The sequence below is a fragment of the Heteronotia binoei genome, chromosome 1, assembly GCF_032191835.1.
Source record: "Heteronotia binoei isolate CCM8104 ecotype False Entrance Well chromosome 1, APGP_CSIRO_Hbin_v1, whole genome shotgun sequence".
In the NCBI taxonomy this organism is placed as follows: Eukaryota; Metazoa; Chordata; class Lepidosauria; order Squamata; family Gekkonidae; genus Heteronotia; species Heteronotia binoei.
The window spans coordinates 240,351,037-240,359,138 of NC_083223.1; the positions used below are offsets into that span (position 1 = coordinate 240,351,037).

Below are 8,102 nucleotides of genomic sequence, written 5' to 3' on the forward strand. Positions count from 1 at the left end.
TATTCTCGAGGTGACTGTAGCATGGATCACCATAGCTAAGTCATCATGTTCCAGAAAAGGGTCCAGCTGCCGTACCCGTCGAAGATGAAAAAAAGGCAGATTTGGTAGTGGCTGCTACCTGGGCCTTCATTGTCAGAGAGGACTCCAGGAGCACTCCCAAGCTCTTGACTTCAGGTGCCGGTATCAGTTGCACCCCGTCAATAGCTGGCAAAGAGATCTCCCTTCCCAGGCCACCCTGGTTCAGATAGAGAACCTCCATCTTCATCGGATTCAGCTTCAACCGAGTCAGCCTGAGCCAAGATGCTATGGCTTGAAGAGCCAGGTCTAGATTTTTTGGGGTACAGTCGGAGTGGTCACCCATCAATAGATAGAGATAGGTGTCATCTGCATATTGGTGACATCCCAGTCCATACCTCCTGACAATCTGGGCAAGGGGGCACATGCAGATGTTGAATAACATCGGGGACAGAACTGCACCCTGTGCCACACCACATATAAGTGGGTGCCTTTGAGATGATTCTTCCCCTATCACCACCCTTTGTCCCCGACCTTGGAGAAAAGGCCAACCATTGCAAAGCAGACCCCTGGATCCCCACATCGGCGAGGCGGCTAGACAGTAACTGATAGTCAAGCCATGTCAGATGTGGCTGACGGATCTAATTGTAGCAGTACTGCTGAGCCACCCCAATCCAGATGTCACAGGAGATCATCCATGAGGATGACCAGAACTGTATCCATCCCGTGACCTGCCTGAAAACCAAATTGGAATGGATCCAGTGTAGAAGTGTCATCCAGGAATCCCTGTAGCTGGATTGCCACCACCCACTCTATGACCTTACCTTACTATACCACTGTAGTCCCTTTACTGAACAGTCCCTTTACAGTCCCCATGCCAGCCTCTAACACAGAGCGGATCTGGGCCAACAGGAACTGGGGAGCCTCCAGTTTGGGACAAGTCAGTCCAAAGAGATGATTGTGTAAACACTCAGGGTAATATTGATAGCAAGCCCAGAGGCTTTCAAGTGACTTTCTGTAACTTCTTGCAGCAGACAGCTTTCAGTAATCTCAGAGCTTTTTTTGAGCAGGAACACACAGGAACTCAGTTCCAGCTGGCTTGGTGTCAGAAGTGTGGCCTAATATGCAAATATGTCCCTGCTGGGCTTATTTTACAAAACAATGATGACAACAGGGGGTGTGGACTAATATGCAAAGGAGTTCCTGCTTAGGGTTGCCAAGTCCAATTCAAGAAATATCTGGGGACTTTGGGGGTGGAGCCAGGAGACATTGGGGTGGAGCCAGGAACAAGGGTGTGACAAGCATAATTGAACTCCAAGGGAGTTCTGGCCATCACATTTAAAGGGACAGCACAGCTTTTAAAATGCCTTTCTTCCATAAGAAATAATGAAGGCTAGGGACACCATCTTTTGGAGCTCATAGAATTGGACCCCCTGGTCCAATCGTTTTGAAACTTGGGGGGTATTTTGGGAAGAGGCACTAGATACTATACTAAAAATTTGGTACCGCTACCTCAAAAATATCCCCCCCAGAGCCCCCAATACCCGTGGATCAATTCCTCATTATTCCCTATGGGAATCCTTCTCCAAAGGGAATAATAGAGTGCCCAGAAGACATTTCCCTCCCCCCACCACACTTTCTAAAGCAGGGGGAGGGCCTCCAAACCAGGGAATCCCCTGCCCCCTCCCTCTCTCTCACACACAAATACTTATTGGGTCTTGTTCCTGCAGAACTTTACTTCCTCTGAAAACGAAAGCAAAACAAAGGGAGGGGCCCTTCTCCAACGAAACTGTTACTGACTCTTTGCCATGAAGCTTTTCCTGTTTCCTGCTCAGCCTTAAAGGCACACATTTTAAAAAGGGACCTGTTTGCAGGTTTCTAAACCTGCAGGAGCTCTAAAACTATATGATGAATATGGGGGCGGGGCTTCCCCTGCCGGTCAGCTGGCTGGGGGAGGGGGGAAGCCTGTAAAAATGGGGGATCCCCCACTGGGACCTGTGGATTGGGAAGCCTATTCCTGCTGGGCTTTTTCCAGAAAAAAACCCCTGAGTAATCTCCATGAGGACTTAGACTTCAGGGGCTCAACAGGCTGCCTTCCTAGAGACTTGGGTGTGCCCAGAAATTCCAAGGTGGAGGCAGAGAGTCGGGGGATTTTGGACCTTCCCATTATGGTCCTTTGTTTTACTGAGGGCCTTGGCTTATGCCTAGTGCTGCTGTTAAGCATCCTGATTGGGGAACCTTTTGGCTCCTAGCAGAAGATCCAGGAGCAGAAGGCCCAAGGATATTAGATGGCTGCTTCTCTGTGAAGATTGTAAACTGCAGAAACTGGCAGTGGCACTTTAAGAACATAAGGAACTGGTGCTTCATTTCCTGGAGCTGGGCCAGAGAAACCATGGACCTCAAGGCTGCTCCCAGTGACCTATAAATAACTAATGCTGCTTGAGATTTTATTTGTCACTTTTAAATTTTAAACATTTAAAGCCTAAATTAAAATCTTTAGGTTTAGCTAGGTAGTAAGGTAACAACATTATTCCCGCCCATCATATAATTAGTTAGATAGGTTAGTTTTTGTCTCACTAAGTAATAGAGAAGGGAGGTTTGGGTGAGAGGGGATGGGAGTGGGAGTTTGGATTAGTCCTACCTAATTAGATCTGAATTGAATGTTGCTTAAACCACTGATTTTTATTAGAACTACTTGAATTACAGATCTGTTATACTGTCAACTGCTGTTATGGGCAAGAGGAGGAGGGAATGGGTAGTCTGAGTTGGCTGACATATTGGAGGGGTGTAAGCTTTACCAAAATATTAGAGGTGCCTATATATCTCCAATCTGTAATTACTTTCTGGAGAGAAATACCAGATTCTACTTAGATAAGCTTCTAGCTGAAAGGGAACCAAAAAAAAAAAAAAAAATCACCCCAAATGTGGCAACATTTGCTATGCAAGCTATAAGATCTTGGAAGCAAATCATGAAGGAAGTACTTAACTGGCTTATTAATTCTAAGGCTTAAAAGCTGGAACTTGGTATATATAACTCGGATAGCTTTTATACTTACATGTTTTATCATGAATGTATGTTTTTATTCTGAATGTATATTTTATCCGATTGGTCTTTGACCATATTGATCGATTGACATCTTTTTTTAAAAAAAAAAAAATTACATTAGTGTATAGTTTTACTTGTCCGGTAGTTCTGTGTTATTCTTGCCTCTGTGTTATCTGATAGATGGTGATAAGGTTAGGTTTCCAATTATATAAAAGCAGATGTTTAAATATGGCTGTAGTTTTTTAGAATACTTTAATAGTGCTCAAAGAGCAGTTTTTGTGGGACTTTATGTGGGGCTCAGGTGGGCTGGGTGCCAGTGTCTCCCTTGCCTTATGCAAAGTTCAGCTGGAGGGGGGCAGGCACTGCTGCCTCTCCCATCTCAGCTCTCAAGTGGGGTTCTGGCAGGCCAAGCTCTGTCTCCCCCACCTCACCTCAGGGAGGCTGTGCACTGCCTGCCTCTGTGCTGCAACCTGAATGACCTCTAGCTGGTGCAGACTGTGTGTTTGTGTGTGTTTGCGGAAGGAGAATCTAGAATCTACTTCTTTTTGCTGCCAGGCTGAATTTTTTAGCATTAGCTACTATTTTTTTTAAAAAAGGTGTGTGTGGGGAGGGGGGGGGAGGTGATGCTCAAAAGTACATAAGGAGGCTTGTGTCTTCATTCAAGGGTATGGTACCAGAAGTTATCTTTGATAGGAGAGCTTAGTCCCATAATTCGCATGACCATTCCTTGGAAACTGGAATCAGTTTTTTATTTCAGCATATTCTGCATATGTATTGTGGGGCCAAGTTTTATGATTTTACTACACTTTCATTTTATTCCACAGACTGAATGCAGATGGAGTCCAAATTTTCCCTGGTACTTTTTTCACACTCCATAATATGATGTATTCTTTATTCAGCAGTTGGAGGTTGGTATCAGTTTCAGAAATAGGTAGGCTTTCTTCATCATCCCAGGGGTCTTTTGTTGTTTATTGTTACTGAATCAATCTGAGCGACTCTCTCTCTGAGGCCTACAAAAAGAAAAGATCAAGATATAAGAATTGACTACTGATCTTTTTCACAGTGTGCTTTTGAAAGGCAAACTTCAAGATTTCATTCATCTACCAGCAAACTAAGGTTTAATACAGAAGGTGGTAAAGTGTTGATTATAGAAGGGGGCTACCCAAATAGGTAGAGGATTGATTGTTTCTATTTTAAAATCACTGGAATAAAGTAAAGGGATTACAACATATTGGAGAAATCTAACTTTCCCCCAGAAACAGAATCAGGAGCAGCAGGATTAGTCCTTTGTACCAGTGGGGTCTTAACCAGTTTCCTTGGAGGAAATGACAGCTTCAGAAGGAGACCTCTATGACATCATGACCCTGCTAAACTCTCTCCATCTCCCAAACACACTCCCAAATCTGCATGAATCAGCAAAGTCAGATTTGGCAAGCTTAGTCACTGCCTAAATTTATGGTGTATCCTCCTTTAGAATATAATGTATAGTTTTTGTCTTCCTATTCAGAAGATGTATTATAGGAGAAAATGCAGAAAAGAGTAATCAAGATTTTAAAAGTACTGACATACTCTTCCTGCCCCCCAGACTAAAAATTATTCATTTATTTTACTGGAAGCAATAGTTGCTGGAGCAACTAAGGTTCACATCACGACAATTTCATAACAGTTCACCAGATGTTCTCGGGCCAGTCTTTCTCTCTCTGCCTTACCTACTCCAAAGATTTGCTGTGTGAGGATAAAACACAGAATGAGAGAACAGTATTTCCAGTTGCTTTGTTTTTCCATGGGGTACCTTTTTCCATATAAATAATTGATAGTCAACCACTCGTTCTTCTGAGAGTAAAACACTACACTTGGAGATTATACCATTGTAGTGAAGGCAAAGCCTACAGCAGTTGGAGGTGCACTCCCCTACAACTCGAAGACACTAGGAAGAGGAATGCCATGCAGCTCCCTCCCCTGTAGATCCCTGCAAACACAGGCTTTCCCACTACCACCTAAAACAATGTATTTAAGTATTGCTTTGAAATAGCCTTTCCATTTAAAAGTGTCCAAGCAAACCTCCTTCCAAAGAATAGCAACTCAAAAACAGCAGCCACAACTGAGTTTTTAAAAATTCAGAGTGCAAAGTAGCCTTTAATGATTGATTGTACTTCTTCCTATTTTCATTTAAAAGAAAGGAGAGGGGGAGTCAAGGGGGCTTATTTTGATATTCAAACTTGGTGCCATCAGAGAAGACTCAAATCCTGCTGCCTTGGAGCTAAGTCTCTGGTTATTATTTTACCAGGAAAGGAATTTTTTATGGGATTAGGCCTACAAGTGTTAAAAAAGATAAAGGTAGTCCCCTGTGCAAGCACCAGTTGTTTCCAACTCTGGGGTGACAATGCATCATGATGTTTTCATGGCAGACTTTTTACGGGGTAAAAGCCCTCTAAATTACAACTTCTTTATTTCACCTGTTTTATTTCTTTGATTTTGGATTGTCTTCCTAATCTTTTATCCTAAATCCAGGCCTTTTTTTTTTAGCAGGAACTCACAGGAGTGCAGTTCCAGCTGGCTTGGTGTCAGGGAATGTGACTTAATATGTAAATTAATTCCTACAAAAAAGCCCTATGTAAAACAATGGTGACATCAGGGGATGTGGCCTGTTATGCAAATGAGTTCCTGCTGGGCTTTTTCTACCCAAAAAACCCAGCCTAAATCTATTTTCCAGTGGTATAAACACACTGCCTTTTCTTCTAGCCTCAATCATTTTGATGGTTCCTTACCATTTACAGCAGGTCAGCATTCCATCCACACATGTTCCTCCAGTAAGCTCAGAATGTGCTGGACATGGCTGAGGAGTACAGAAACCTCCACCCCGTCTGCATGCTATGGTATCTGCTGAATCATCTCCTAACAAAAGAAAAGAAACAAGAAAAAGATTTTATTGAGTTTGCAGAAAGGACTTCAAAACTAAACTACATTGCCTCATCTCTCTCTCTCTTGGCAATACCCCCGTTTAACTTTGTAGTTGCCTCATCTTTAAATAGATACATTACCTCTAATTGAACTGATTATATTGCTATTTTTAGACCTGTGGTGTTAATTAAGTGGTATCCCTAATTGATTAAGGAAACAGATCCCCCCCTTAGACTTCATTGCAGCAGTTGTCACATTGACTTCCCTCCAGCATGACTTTGTCATGTGACTTCCACCCCCTCAAGAAAGCAATGTGGAAAATAGATAGGTTAAATATCATGCCAAATTACAGAAGTCATAACAGCCACAGAGGACTGGCTTATCAAACTGAAAAAGAAAGAACCTTGCACTCAGCTAATGTAAACACAAGAACATGTTTTAAATCCATTGTGTCCCTGCTGTTTTCAACAGGTGAGATAATATTATGCAAATATATTCCCTCCATCTACATTACTACATTTTATTACTACGCCCATTGAAAAAGTTACACGCTATTAATCAGTAAGGATTTATTTAAGCTAATGATAGCTTTGCTGTATTTATTACTTCAAAATAAACCAAAGATGTTCAAACCACAGAGAAATTACATTTGCTGAATTATGAAGCAACTCTTCCTGTGGAGGTATGGAAAGTTCAGCCTCAGTTAACACACAAGAAAACCATAGTTTAATTGAATTAACTATTATCTGAACTTGGCCTGCATCATAAATTATGATTAGTTAGGTTCCAACAAACCAGGGTCTGAAACCATGGCTTGAAGCTGATTAGCCAAACAGTCTTAGCTATGATGTCGCATAATGCATGAACGTGGACATCCTGGCCCACATCTGGCTTGTTCCCTAAGGCTCCTCAACTACAGAGATGTCTGGCTCAAGCAAAGTAAAGGAAATCAGCATTTATATAACAAACTAGAATATGGGTGACCTTTGCTATTTGAATGCAGATTTCACAAACTAGTCATAGTTAATAGATTCAGGTGGGTAGTCATGTTGGTCTGAAGCAGGGCTTTTTTGTAGACAAAGCCCAGCAGGAACTCATTTGCATATTAGGCCATGCTTCCTGATGCCAAGCCAGCCAGAACTGCATGCCTGTGCATTCCTGCTAAAAAAAAAATCCCTGGTCTGAGACAACAGAACAAAAGTTTGAGTCCAGTGGCACCTTGACCTATAAGCTTTCATGTGCATGATCACTAATTAAACAAATTAAACCCAGCATTAAACTTTGTTGGTCTTAAAGGTGCCACTGGACTCCAACTTTAGTCATAGTTTCAGAGGAGCAGCAGCAATTTGGATGGGAGCTGAGAGGAGAGCGAACAGGAAGCAGAGTCCTCCCATATGGCAGTTAAGCAGCGGTGCTGCCAGCCTCCTTCTCAGCCAACCATACAGAGAACTGGAGCAACAGCAGCCAGAACACTAATCAGTTTCAGCTTCTGACCATGGTTACCTGAGACAACTGTTCACAAAACATTGTGGTGCTTACTTCAGAATAAATATGTCCACGAATCATAGGATGAGAGATAAATACCTTATACCCAGTGGTCTTGTCCTTAAATGTTATGCCAGTAATCTGTAGGGTTTCACTTTCCCCAGTCTCTTACCTTGAACTGTTTGAAAGCAGAATAAGAAGACAGCAAAGAAAAGAAAGAGGAACCTCATGGCTGATGGAAGATTGCTGGAGTTGTGTTTTTTCTGGGCTCTGAAGAAGAATGTTTGAAATATCAGTGGAGAGTCTGTATTTATTAAGGTTTGCAGAAAATTCCATGATGAAATTTCATTAATGACTAACCTGGGATACAAACATGGCAATTCCCTTCCTGTGACCCTATGTAAAACACCTGTTACTATTTAGCTTAAAGGGTGACCATAAGACCCTTATCACTTCTTCCAGCCAAGCATGGGCTGTTCCCTATAAAGCATCTGAGATTGGAGTAAAAGGAAGGTGGGTCTCAACAATGCAGACCTTGATCCTGATTGCTATGGCTACTCACTTTCCGGCTAAGTGCCAAGTGTGTTCCACTATTCTAGTTTTGTCCTAATATTGACTCATTGAAGAGATGATGAAATTGTCCATGCTTAACCAA

At 42.3% G+C, this 8,102-nt stretch overlaps 1 long non-coding RNA gene across 1 annotated transcript; it reads right to left on the reverse strand.

Moving 5' to 3' along the window:
* Positions 1–3,788: 3,788 nt before the first annotated feature.
* On the reverse strand, positions 3,789–7,844 carry LOC132579454 (uncharacterized). Its single transcript, XR_009555970.1, has 3 exons — positions 7,620–7,844; positions 5,830–5,956; positions 3,789–4,071 (listed from the first exon to the last, which is right to left on the reverse strand). It is a non-coding gene; the product is annotated as an uncharacterized LOC132579454 (long non-coding RNA).
* Between the last annotated feature and the right edge of the window lie 258 nt (positions 7,845–8,102).